This window comes from Agelaius phoeniceus, chromosome 9 (genome assembly GCF_051311805.1).
Source record: "Agelaius phoeniceus isolate bAgePho1 chromosome 9, bAgePho1.hap1, whole genome shotgun sequence".
In the NCBI taxonomy this organism is placed as follows: domain Eukaryota; kingdom Metazoa; phylum Chordata; class Aves; order Passeriformes; family Icteridae; genus Agelaius; species Agelaius phoeniceus.
The window spans coordinates 24,651,698-24,664,397 of NC_135273.1; the positions used below are offsets into that span (position 1 = coordinate 24,651,698).

General features: G+C 41.4%; 1 protein-coding gene across 2 annotated transcripts in view; it reads right to left on the bottom strand.

Annotated features, from left to right (window-relative positions):
- RASGEF1A (RasGEF domain family member 1A) overlaps positions 1–12,700 on the bottom strand; it is a 144,864-nt gene that overhangs the window by 36,840 nt on the left and 95,324 nt on the right. The window lies entirely within an intron of this gene.

Sequence of the window (12,700 nt, forward strand, 5' to 3'; positions counted from 1 at the left end):
TTCTGATTGCTTTGAGGAGCATTCCTGTACAGCTATGGCAAATGTCCCAGCAGAATTTTTCATATCCTTTCAGTGATAATTTGTGCTCAGTTTTCAGCTGCAAAGGACTAAAAGAACATTTCAAGCCCACACAAAGTCTGACGAGAGCTCGTGACTGTCTGCAATTTGGAACAGCAGGCTGCATGTTCTCTGTTGCAGCAGGGAAGATGTCAGGATTAGGTTTATTTAGGTTTTTTTTTTGGTTTTTAGTATTATTAAAATACAGCTGATATCTACCAGAAAAAAAGAAATTGAAAACCATCTTTTTTTTTTTTTTTTTTTTTTAGTTCCAGGCTAGCGGAATAAATAATTTCATAAGATTATGAGAAAATAAGAGGGTAAGGGTTGATTGAATATGCAGTTTACTTCTTAAAATGTTGGTGAATAATGAGAAAAATCAGCTCAGGAAAGGCATCACTCACCTTGTAAGCTTTTAACCCTTCCCCAAAGGCCTGTCCTGCAAATCCCTTCAAGTCCCATGTTCTGCTACCAGTGTTTTTTGCTACCCATCTTTTCCTTCCCCTCCTCCAGCCATCTTCTTGCCCCTTCCCCCCAGTTCCTATTAAAAGGAAAGCTTCTGAGAGCTCATAAGTAACAGACTCATGCTTTCAATCAAAGCAGGGAGCTGAATAGCCTTGCACTCAGAGCCAGTTCAGCAGAGCTGGAGTCAGGGCCCCTTCATTAATGAGAAAGGAATCTGTGCACCTTCTGAAATCTTCCAGCACTCCCCCAAGCTGCCTGAGCCACACTTGTGTTTCTCAAAAACTTCCCCACTGAGACCACAGTCCCATTTCTCTCATCCTCTCCTCCAGCTCTTGAGAACTAAATATGCAAAGGTAATTTCCCTGCTCTTGCTGGGTCCATGATCTTTCTTTGCTCATTAGGAGATGCCATTTCAAATTAATTTCTTTCCCTGCACCCTAAATCCTTGGTTTCAGTGAAAAATATAGTTGGGCTTAGAATTTTGTGCAAGAAAAAATAACATTTGCATCAGGCTTGCAGTGCAGGTCCAAACACTGGTTTTGATTCTCAGGCTCAGTGGTTTCCACTGGCAGTTTTTTTCACTCAGACATCTTGTTTCAGTTCACACCAGCTGAGTTTTGTCTTGAGTTTATAGCAGTTACAACAAACCCTGGAAATTCAAATGCAGAGCTCAACTGAAACAGCTGCTGTCCTTTCTTTTGGTCCAAACTACATTACCACCTAAAATGGTAAAAAAGGATGCTAAAATCATCCTTACCTCCTGAAAATTACCTCAGGTTTGGTAAAAACCTCATACACCTAGCATGGTACCTGCTTGGTTTGGGAATGTTTTATTAGCTTATGTATTAGGTAATTTTTAAAGTAATTCTATATCATAAATATGAGTATGCACCACATCAGGAATTATGTAATTTCATTTCACATATTTTCAGAAATAGGGAAGCATTCTTTGTCATGATTTAATGCTTGGTTTTTTGCTGTGTCTGTATCTATGCTGTTTGTAATGTGAAAGGAATAGTTACTGTCAATGAGGGAATAAAGGGGAATGAAGCAGTGAGGAAAGCCACCATACATGATTTCTGGGAGAGGCACAGAGCAAGTATCCATTTGTTGTTCTGTGGATGGTCTTAATACTTTGGTCTGGGGAAAAATGTGTTGGTAGCACCCCTGCTGTGATCACACAGTGACTTTTCTTGTTACAGGTGTGGGGAGAGATGCACTGTATGTAGGAAGGTGAATTGAAAAGGAATGTGGGAGTTGATAAGAAATGATTGTTTTATAGATGCAGTGTCACTGAGCATTGGTTTAGGTTTTAATAGCGCCTTTGACATGAGGTAGTTTCAGTTCTCATTCTTATTTGGCAACAGTTGGGCTCAAACTTCAGACTGAATAGCCAAATTCAGACTTCTTTTGGTCTTTAGATCCATTCCACATCAAGAGTTGTAATTTCTATTAATGCATAACTGATAGTGAACATGTTTCTGTTAATCTTCTTGGTGGAGCCATGTGGTATGACTTTTTCTACTAAGAAAGAGAAAACAGTTTTGATTGTTGAGTTCTGTTTGTTATTTTATGTTGATGTTACACACAGCTCGAGGATAGAGTGACTGACTGAATCTGAAAATCTGAGCAAAAAGTACATAGAATTCCTGAATAAAGAAGAGCTATCTCGTCAAAACAAGCCCTGTGCCATAAAGATTTCCATGGCAGAGGAGGATGAGGAAAGAATGCACAACTGGAATACTGTCCATGGGATGTTAACTGCTGTGGGTGCTGATTGCTTGCTAATTTAAACAGGTACTGTGAGTGCTCAGAACCAGGGCATCAAATGCTGGCAGTAGCTTTCTCTGCCTGAGAAATCATGTAAAAGAATAATTTTTGATTGGAATTAGAGATGTAGCTCTAAGATTATGGGCAAAACCAACTAAGTTTCCCTCTGCTCCCCTTCCACTTGGTTGTTGGGGTTTTTCATACCTTAAGTAACTTCACTGACAATTGACAGTAATTAGGTCAGAACCCAGGGCTCAGGATAGCAGCAGTGTTGCAGCAGTGAGCTGAGCTGCTCGTGCATCCAAGGGCCATGACTGCAGCAAGTGGCTGTGAAATGTGCCAAGCAGTGTCAGCTTGTTGTAACTGAGCCACTGGCACATGAGCAGACAGCAGCTGATCCTGGTGCCAGCAGGGAATGTCCCCAAGGGTCTGTGCTTGTGCCCGTGCCTGATCTTCCAGCTGCTGGGGGCAGTGCCTGCTGCAGGCTCCTCCTGAGCAGCAGCAGAGGGGCAGAGAGTACTTCTGCTCCCCAGGCTTGGTTTTATACCAGCAGGCTTGGTTTTACACCAGCAGGCTTTGTCTCCACCATCTCGAGGCAGAGCAGGGTGCTGCTGCCTGCTGGGCTGTGCCATGCTGGGCTGTGCCCTCGGAGGGCTCTGTGACCCAGCCCCAGGGTGGCCTGGGCAGCCCAGCCTCCCTGCCCAGCCCCACAGCCCAGAGCTGCCCAGATGGCCCTGACACCTCAGTCCTGCCTGCTGCTCTCTGCCCTCTGTAAAATGAAGGAATCAAAGTTTAAAGTATAAGACTCCTCCTCTCTCATTGCATGGTACCAGTACTGCTTTGGAATGTAGCCAGTATTGCCTTGTGCTTGAAAGAGGCCACTCTGGGCTGTCTCTGCCAGCAGATGTGTCCCAAGGGATTGGTGTGTGTCCCTGTGCTCCAGGAGTGCCATGGTGCCCTTCAGCCAGGCACAGAGGGGCCTGGCTGCAGTCCCTGAGCTCTCTGTTGCCTGTGGGGAGCCTGGGGAAGGCAGATGTGGATCAGCTGTCCTGGGCCATGCACTGGGTGAATTGGGGGCTGTAAGGACAGCCTGGCTGGCCCACACCTTTCTCTCTAGTTTCTTCCTTGCCAGGTGCCATCTGAACATTTGACTTCCACTCTGCAGCATTGTTTGGCCTCACCCCTCTGGAAGCACAGGGATTGTTTGAGTCTCCCTGGTGCCATGACCTGCCTTTTTCAGGATTTTCCCAGTTAGGATCACTAGGAAGAACAAAACTCCTAGGCACAGCTGAAGCTCCTTGCAGTGATTAAAACTTGTGCATTGCAGTAACAGCAAATGGCATGAGAAATTTCAAGGGCTGCTTGATCATGAACTGTTCCCTGCAGATGTGCCCAGAAGAAGTTTATTTAAAACTTGGGCTCCTATTTCAGTTTTCTGAGAGGAGCATTCAGGCTCTATTAAATTCTGCCAAATAGAAAATAAATTAAGTTTTAGTGTCATCTGTCTTCTGTATTCTTATGATTTTAGAATTGACTAAAAACTTCTTTACTGTTACAGGGCCTGCTCTGAATTTTTCAGGTAGGCAAAGAGTGTGATCCTTTGAATTATTTAAAGCTGTGCTAGAGCAGTTACCTGCTTACTTTTCTATTGCTACTAAATTTCAGAAAAGGTTATGAGGGGTAAAAAGGATCTTTGTTTATTCATATAAAACATCTTTGCAAGTCCTTGCTGCACGGGAAGGACCATCCTTAAACCAATTTAAAATTTGGGGCTGTAAGCCCAGAGCCTTCTGTTTTGTCACTGCTGAGGTTAAGGAGTCAAGGGTCATGGCATTAATCAGTGACTGTGGTGCAGAACAGAGCTGCTAAACCCGTGGTGAAATTTGAGCTTGCTGCCATGGGAACAGAGTGGGAAAGGCAGCGTTTGGGGAGAGCCAGCCTGACCCTGCCAGGGGCAGAGCTGGGTAAGGGCACCTCTGCTGGAGCACTGCTTTGGTGCTGATTGCATCTGTGTGTGGGCATGCTGCATGGCATCTCAATTGATGGATTTCCCTCTCTGCTTTAACAAGTCTGCTGGAGTCTGTGCCCTAAAAATTAACGTCAGTCAGCACATTTCTGATTATTGGTCTGAGTGGTGAGAAAGTACCAGAGAGTAAGGGCAAACTCCACAACTCCTGAAGTTTCTGAGATGTTATCTTAATCCAGTGGTGACTGATGCCCTAAATTCTTCTTTACTCAGTTCATAAGTTTTTATTAGCACAAACAACCCTTAAAGAAAGGAGCTGTTAGCAATCTGTAGAGCTTTTACAGCACAGTTCTGAGTCACAATACTGGAAGGTGCAGAGCAGAGGTAATATCTGTCAATTTTTTATTATTAATTACAGGACAGGACTGTTTCATGCACATTCTCCCTTTCTTTCATGCAGTCAGACAGCCTGACTTCTTCATATTTATTGTTTAATTTTTGATCAAAACGGGAAGATGCTGGTTTTGTTAAGAAATCTATCTAAATTAACAGGTTGTTATTTCTTTCTTTAGAATAAACAAATCAAATTTCATGGTGTCATTCAAGGCAGAGAATCTTTTCTCCTGGGTATCACCAGTCTACAGGGAAAGTTATTGCACTTTAATATAATTCCTGAAACATTAATCACAGGGACTATAGTTTTGCAAGAGGTGAACCTTTAGTTGTTTACAGTCTGTTAAGCTATTTATTTACTGTGTGTTCTCACTCCTCCCTTAAGACCTTCAGAAATGAAAAATACAAGGGCATACCAGTTCCTTTTCTCATTTAAGTATGCAAACATGGTTTTCAGAGCTCTTTTTCCTGTGGCAAAAGCAAGGTCAGAAGATAACATAAAACAATGTATCTAAACTAGATTCTGGTTACAATTTGAAAGCATTCACTACTGTTGTCTGGTTTTAGTCCTCAAATATGCACGGATGCCCCATGGCACAAGGCAGAGAAAGCTGGCAGTTGCTTTAATTTGTCCCCAGTCCCTGCCCATGGACCTGGGCACCCTGCAGAGGGAACTTGGGTCTGGTCACAGCCCACCCCAGCTTAGTGTGTTCCCTGCAGCTTGGCTGGCCTAGCTTGCCCATCTACTCCAGGTAGGGCAGCATTATTCTTCTCATTTCAAGTGTTTATCAGTGAAGGCCAGTGATAGATGCTGTCCAGCTCTGTGTTTGCAGACACCAGCAGGTGAAATAAAGCTGCCCTCAGTGTGGCAGAGCTATTCTAGTTTACTTTCAAACATCCAGTTTGGCTAAAGGGGTTGCATGGATGACTGAGATTTACAGTACCAGTTCTGGGATTTGGATACTCTGTCTTGTAAGGAAGGCTATTATTGAATAATAAAAAAAGCAATATGCATTTCTGTTATTGGTTGGGGGCAAAAGCAGTAATGGGATGGCTATTGCTGATGATAAACAGGTACAGTCCCTGAAAACAAATTAAATTTGTATCCAACTATTTCTAGATAGTATTTTCCTAACTTCTTGCCTTTTGGTGAATAAATTGTATTGCTTTTGTGGATTATATTTATTTCAAAATCTGTTTCTCATTAAAACATAAAATTAAAACATATCAGAAAAATCAGACATTTTCAGTCTTCTATTTTTACTGTCACTTTCCCAAACTATTTCCTTCCTCAAGGGATTTAAATATATTCACTTCTAAATACATTGATAGGCAGTTTCCCTCCTTCTGTTTCTTTTCTTTTTAAGGGATTTATTTTTTCTCAGTGCCTGTAAGGCTGGAGCCCTGGAGATTTGAAGCTTCTTTCATCCTCTAAAATGTCAGCAGTTTCAAAGAAGTGAGTTCCTGTACACTTCTTCTGAAATGCTCTGAAATACTTTTCAAACTTGGCTTGGGAGCTCTTTCTCTGCAGGTGAGAGGCAATCTGGGTAGGAGACACATTTATACCTTAGCCTCTGGATGAAGCAATCACCAGGGAGAGGAAAGCACCCTGGCACAAGCCAGCTGGGCACAGTCCAAATGACTGACAAAAATTTTTCATCTTCACCCTCTTCCCTCTGAAGTTTGCACAGTATCAAACTCCTACAGCTGAGAGCCAGCTTTAGGTGTCTTGGCTTTCTGTTCCTCTGGTGGGAAGGCACATTAGAAACCATCAAACAAAACCAGCGGTGTCAAGTCCATTTCTGCCAGCCTGTGATCTGCACAGAGCAAGAACTCTCAGCCTTCAGCTCAGGTTTCTTCTTTCTGGGTTGCAAAGTACCAGGTGGCAGAGCTGGAGAGGGGCTTAGCCTTGTGTGCAGGAGTGCAGTGCATCTCGTGGTTAGAGCAGAAGGTGATGGGGAGTGAAGGCAAGTGGGGAATGGAAATAAAATCCTCTTCCTGGTAATCAAAGCCACTTCCAGTGGTAGTGAAGAGGCCAGCAATTGATGGGGCAGGAGAGGAATGTAATTACTGCTGCCAAAGGCAGCTGGGCCACACATTGGATTAGCATGGAGAAGGGATCAAGGCAGGGCACGTGGACCTGCTGGGGCAGCAGCAGGAGGGCTGGGGCAGCTGGGAAAGTAGTGCATGTAAGGAGGCAATGCAGAAAAGAGGGTGAGGAAGTAGGAACACAGAAGTGGGACAAGGTCTATTGGACACTGAAGCTATTTAAAACTTCTGCAAAGTTGTTTTCCTCACACACGTGTACTGTGTATTACTTTGAGGAAGGAAAGGTTCTTCCCATGTTAATATGAATGAAAGATTTCAGTGCAAATGTCCTCTTAGCTTTGTGTCATATATATTGTGGGCAAAAATAAATGGCTGTGGGGTTTTGTAAAAAAAATAAGTGCGTACAACAAAAATATCTGTTTAATTTATTTTTAATTCTATATTATGGTGTTGAGAAATGGTTACTTTTTCCTTTTGGTTTGTGCTCAGGGTTTCATTATTTTAGAATGTGTGAAGAGTACAGCTGTTGTATCACTTGGTTAATGGTTTAAACAAGGGCAAAAGTGTAACATAATTAGAAGATATTGTTTGATAATGCAGCAAGGGATCTTCTGAACATTTTTATTTGGGTGATGAACTGTACCCTTCCAAAGAAAAAACCTTCTAGTTCTGGCTGAAACCTCTTCTGACAATTTTTAGCCCTGAAAGCATAAAAAAATTGATCTACTGTTCCTGGACAATCCTCAGAATATTGCTTTTTTTATATCTTCAAGTTCCAAACCATAGGGTTTTTTTTACATAATAGCTGTTATTACATCTTAATTAAAATCTGCACAGTAATAACCTACAGGTAAGATTTTGCAGAGCATGAAGATATATTGTGTGAATTTATTGGGGCTTGGAGTAATATTTATGGGTATAGATAGATGAATCTCATTCAATTTAAATATCCTAGAGTGTATTTAAAGCAAGTTTATTTAAATAAATCCATAATCAAGTACTATTCTTTCTCTGCACATCCTTAATTTTTGAAGTCTTTTTCAATGCAATTTTAATTGCTTGTCAAATCTTTCAGTAATATACAAAAAAATTTATATTATAAAAGTACCTGGAAATATATTAAGAGAAATTCTGCTCCTTTTTTTTTCTGAGTGAAAAAAAGAATGACTAGTTCAAGAACAGGATGAGAGAGTTTCTAGGACTTAAAGGATTCTTAGAAGTTGTGAAAAGGATAATAGCAGCAGCCTAGAATATGTATTTTCATATGTATGTTTAAGAGATAACATTTTATATAGAAGAAAGTCTTAGATGTCTTTTTCTTTTCCCTCTTGTCATGTTTTTTCTACTCCCATGGAAATAAAACAAGCATCTAGATACAGTGTCCTGGCATGCTCAACTGGAACGAAATACACAGTTTTTGTTCTGCTTCATTTTGCTTGATCCTTCAAAGCATGCAACAATCAAATTTGGAAGCTCTTGTTTTGTGAGACCCTGAGGTTTCCAGGTAACACAGTGTGTGATTTTCTGCCATGGGTGTTACTGAGTGAGACAGATGTGCTCCAGCTTCCCCACTGCCAATAGGAATGTTTATTTTACCTATGGGATACTAATTGCTGAGCTGTCCCGTTTCCCAAAGCCGTGTGAAGATAAGGAGAAGGAGAGAATGCGTAGAAGAAAGGCAAATTCAAACCATAGCTTTGGTGCTGTCAGAGGGAGTGGGTGTTAGATGTGGGAGGTAAAGGTGTAGGTAAGAGGAGTGACATTTACTGAACTTATTGCTCAGGCTCCTTGTGGTTCAGCTGTGCCTATTGATGGTATTTGTAAAGCAGCCCACATGTGAGAGAGGAAAAACTGACCTAGCATTGAAAAAAAGGTTAAAAAAAAAAAGAAATCTCCAACTTTTATTCTGTCTAAATCTAAAAATATATTTGGCAGTTGAGACTAGTCCTTTTTTCCTTTGGAACTATCAAATCTGTCACATACAAAGCCTAGACCAACACAGAGCATGTATTGTATTAGAAGCATTTAATGCCAGTAAGTAAAGCCCGTTGAAAACATAAGAGCAGGTGTAGGGGTCTTTAGCTATTAACTACTATGATTATGTGGATGCCATATGGCTCAGCTGTGCTGTTCTCTGAACTGAATCTTCAGCTGTCCTGCATGAGTGAAACACTTAAAACTAAACATGGCATGGGAGACAATTGATACAAGGTTTGCTGCACAGACAGCAAGCCAACCTGCTCTTTATTTACTCTTTAAAATTTTGATAGGGAAAATTAGCTAGGCAGCACTTTGACCATGTTGTCATTTACTCCAGGGAAAGAAATGAAAATATTTGGTGGGTTATTTTCATGCCATTAAGCTCCTGAAGGCTGACTACTGTGAAGGAGATAATGTAATACATAGTTGTCAAGTTTGGGATTAATGTATTAGGATGCATAGTTAGTAAAAATCAGCACTTGTCACATCTGGGGGAGTCCCATGAGCTATAACCATCTTGAACATCTCTATTGTTCCAGTCGTTTTCAATTTTGTTTCCCACTCTGCAGAATTTCCCAGGAGATGTGATGGGTCAGTAGCAGGCCAAAGATGGGCTTCAGACCTAATCTAATCAATATTGTGACAAAGGTAATGAAAGAAACGATGTCACCTTGGAATCCCAGCAGGTTTTATCAGCTTTGCCCCTAATGGGATGTGACAGCGAGGCTGATCTGTGTCTCCTTAGCACAGGACAGAAGTTGTGCAAGGGCTGCTGCAGGGGTGCCTGTGTGACAAAGGGCAACCCAAGTCCATGGCAATTGCAGCTAAAGGTTGAGACTAGGGGTCCTTACAAGTTAAAGCATTAAATAACTGTTTTAATCACCTTCACTTGCAAGTGAACCATTCAGGCATTTATTATATTTTCAGTTCCTCTAATGTGTTATCTGCGTTAAAAACCAGTAACTTGTTCTGTTTCAATGGGAATGCTCTGAAGCTGGTTTCACAAATTAGAAAGCAGTAGCCACTGTCTTTATATGTAGTCCAAGCAAAGCACTTTCACTCCAGTTCTTTGTAAAGTTTTTAAATTTTATTTTTAACTGCTCCTTTTTGCAGTCACATACAATAGGATCATTTGTCTCCCAGTATGTGACTTTTGCATGAGGCTAAAGTCAATGATTACTTTTTTTCCTGGGATTTCCTCCCTTAGCACTTCCTTACACCCTAAGTCTAGTGCTACCTTGGTAGACTTCACTAATGCATTCTGGTGCACAATCTCAAATTTTAGTGTCCTTCTAGTTTTGGAACAGCAGCTTTGCTAAAATTGTTTTTATAACCTAATTTTCTGTGATCAGGGTTGTACATATTACAAAAACTGACAAGTTTCCACCCTTAATTCTTATGATTCCTCTTTCTCTGCCCAGCTAGGTTCAACTACTCCTCTCATCTGTTGCCTTTATAGGTTCTCTGTTCTTAAGTGTTGGCCCCATACTGTGATGCTCTTTTTAAAAAGTTATTCTTGAGGCATTTACTTGCTTTGTCTCTTTAACTTTCCCCATCAAGATGAATGGCAATTACTGTCAAAATGTTCTCATGCATAGAAATCCTGTGACATGTAGATCTCTTGCATATCTGGAAAGCTGCAGAGATATTACCAAAGTAGCTATCAGTGTTGGACAAAAGTTCTTGAATATTATTTCATCTCATTGGGGAATTAACCTTTAAAGTTTCCTGTGAAAAGTTACCAAATTCTTCTCTACACATATAATTTTTTAAATATGAAAACATATGTTTTATCCTTTAATGTAAGACCAAGGTGTTTCTCAATCTCATTTTCAATTTTTAAAGTTTTCTATGTGAGGATTTCCCTAAATTGCCTTGATATGTAAATAGTGGAGCAAAGCTGCCTTACGCTTTTTACTAATCCTGCAATTACATTCTGTAGAGCCTTTTTACTTTCCTTAATATGAAACTAAACCCTCCTCTCACCTACTCCTTTACATAAGCAATGCACTAAGAATTATGGACATGACAGCTAAATCTAGCTTTTAAATCCCAGGCACAGTAGCTGTGTGCTGTTGCTGCTCAGTGTTTCTTTCTAATAAGCTGTAAGCAGTGCAATATCTTATTAGTTAATTTGAAAATCGTTTCTCAAGGGATTGCATGACTTATGTGCATCAGGTCCCTACCAATCCACTTAAAGCTTAAATGCACCAGAGAAACTTAGCCCAGAATTGGATCTTATTTGTTGCAGCAGAAATCTTTACTTCCCTGGAAAGTACTATGAGAGTATTTTTGATGTAGCAGAAGTTAAAATGAAGACATCTCTTTGCAATTTTTTTGAAAATAAAACCTGTTTTTTTATCTTAGAGAAAATATTTTTTATCCTGTTGCATAAGGTAACAGAAGGTCCATGTTGCAATGCAAATGTCCTGTTACTCTTGAAATTTCAGCATTGCTGCTTAACTTGGAAAAAGAGGGACTGAGAGACACCTTTGGGAAAAAGTACCCATCTTTGCTGCAAATGTGAAACTTGATTACTGATGTTCTGGAAAGCATCACTTGAGTTTGGGAGGGGTTGACTCCAAAAGACAAATTCAAACATCCCTGCAAGTAAACTTTGATTCTGTATTTATGATGCAGTGTTCTGCATCACTTTAAACTTCCCTAGGCAATACTAAAACCATCTCATCTGGGTAATATTCATTTAAATCTATGTTTCTGCCTCTTCGCTTACTCCCCTCCAGAGAAGAAAAAAGTTCACTTAGCACAGTAGCATGAAACATGAACCTCTTTTTCTATTTCTCAGCACCTCCATTGCATAAAGCTACCACCACGTAATCTTCCTCCTGGGTGGTATCAATTAGTTACAAGTGATCTAATCATGACCTAATGCCCAGAATGTCAGTGAATTCATAGCCTGCATCGCAATTTTAAACTTGCAGCGTGACATTCGGTCACTGTGTCCCGCATGGCTGTGCGCCCGTGGGTGGCTGAGCTCTGCCATACCCGGTTCGTACAGAGTTCCTGTCACTGCAGCTTTTCTGCAGCTGTCCGTGGCTCCAGTGCGGAATCCCAGCAGCAGAGGAGCCCGGGACAGAGGAGCCCGTAGCGCGGTGCAGACTCACCTGGCTCTGCAGGACCATGTTCTCTGCCAGGGGAGCCGCTCCCCGCTCGGGGCCGCCGCCGCAGCCGGGAGCCGCCGCTGGGGCTCGGCGTGCGGGCAGTGCGGGCTCCGGGCTCCCCGTCACCATTATAGCCGCAGAAAGCGAAAGTGCAGCGGGAGGGGCTGCCCCAGAGGAAATTCTGAGTCTCAGCCTCCGTTACGTGGGTGTCATGTGCTGGCACCGGCCGGGGACTTCCATCCCTGCCGCCCTCGAGCCCCAGCGGGAGCAGCGCTGCTCCGCGGCTCCCTCTGCCTTTGGGGCTATGGGAGCTGGCAGGGCAGTCAAGAGCACTGTGCTGATGGTGTGAAGGAAAGCAAGCAGGTTCTGGGCATTCCTTACTGGCTGGTTTCTTATATCATTGTCGCTAAAATTACTAAAAAAATCCTGTTGTGGTGTAGTATGACATAATTTGTTGTTTTCTGGGGTTTCTCTTGGTTAGGGTTTTTTAGCAGTTTTGTTTTGGTTTTATTTTTAATATAAAATTCCTACAGTGCTACCTAGAAACTGTTTATAATGTATTCTAATGGAAATCTGACAGCTGGGAACTAACACTCTGGAATTAAACTTGTTGACTTTATTTTTTTTATATATAAATTTTTGTTTGACCATTCTTTGTACTTGATTTTTGCATAGTAATGTCCAATGCATACTAGAAATTCTTCAGAAGCTCACTTAAATCATACAGCAAGAATTGTAGATGTATTCTGTTTGGAGACCTGAATCAGTAATAATAAGAAATGAGACATTCTCCCTGTTCCATATATGCCTACAGTGCAAAATCTTCCAAGCAGAGGCAAATCAGTAAATAGTGAAAGCAATATTCTGCGTTGGTAATTTAGTTTGTACTTACTGAAGA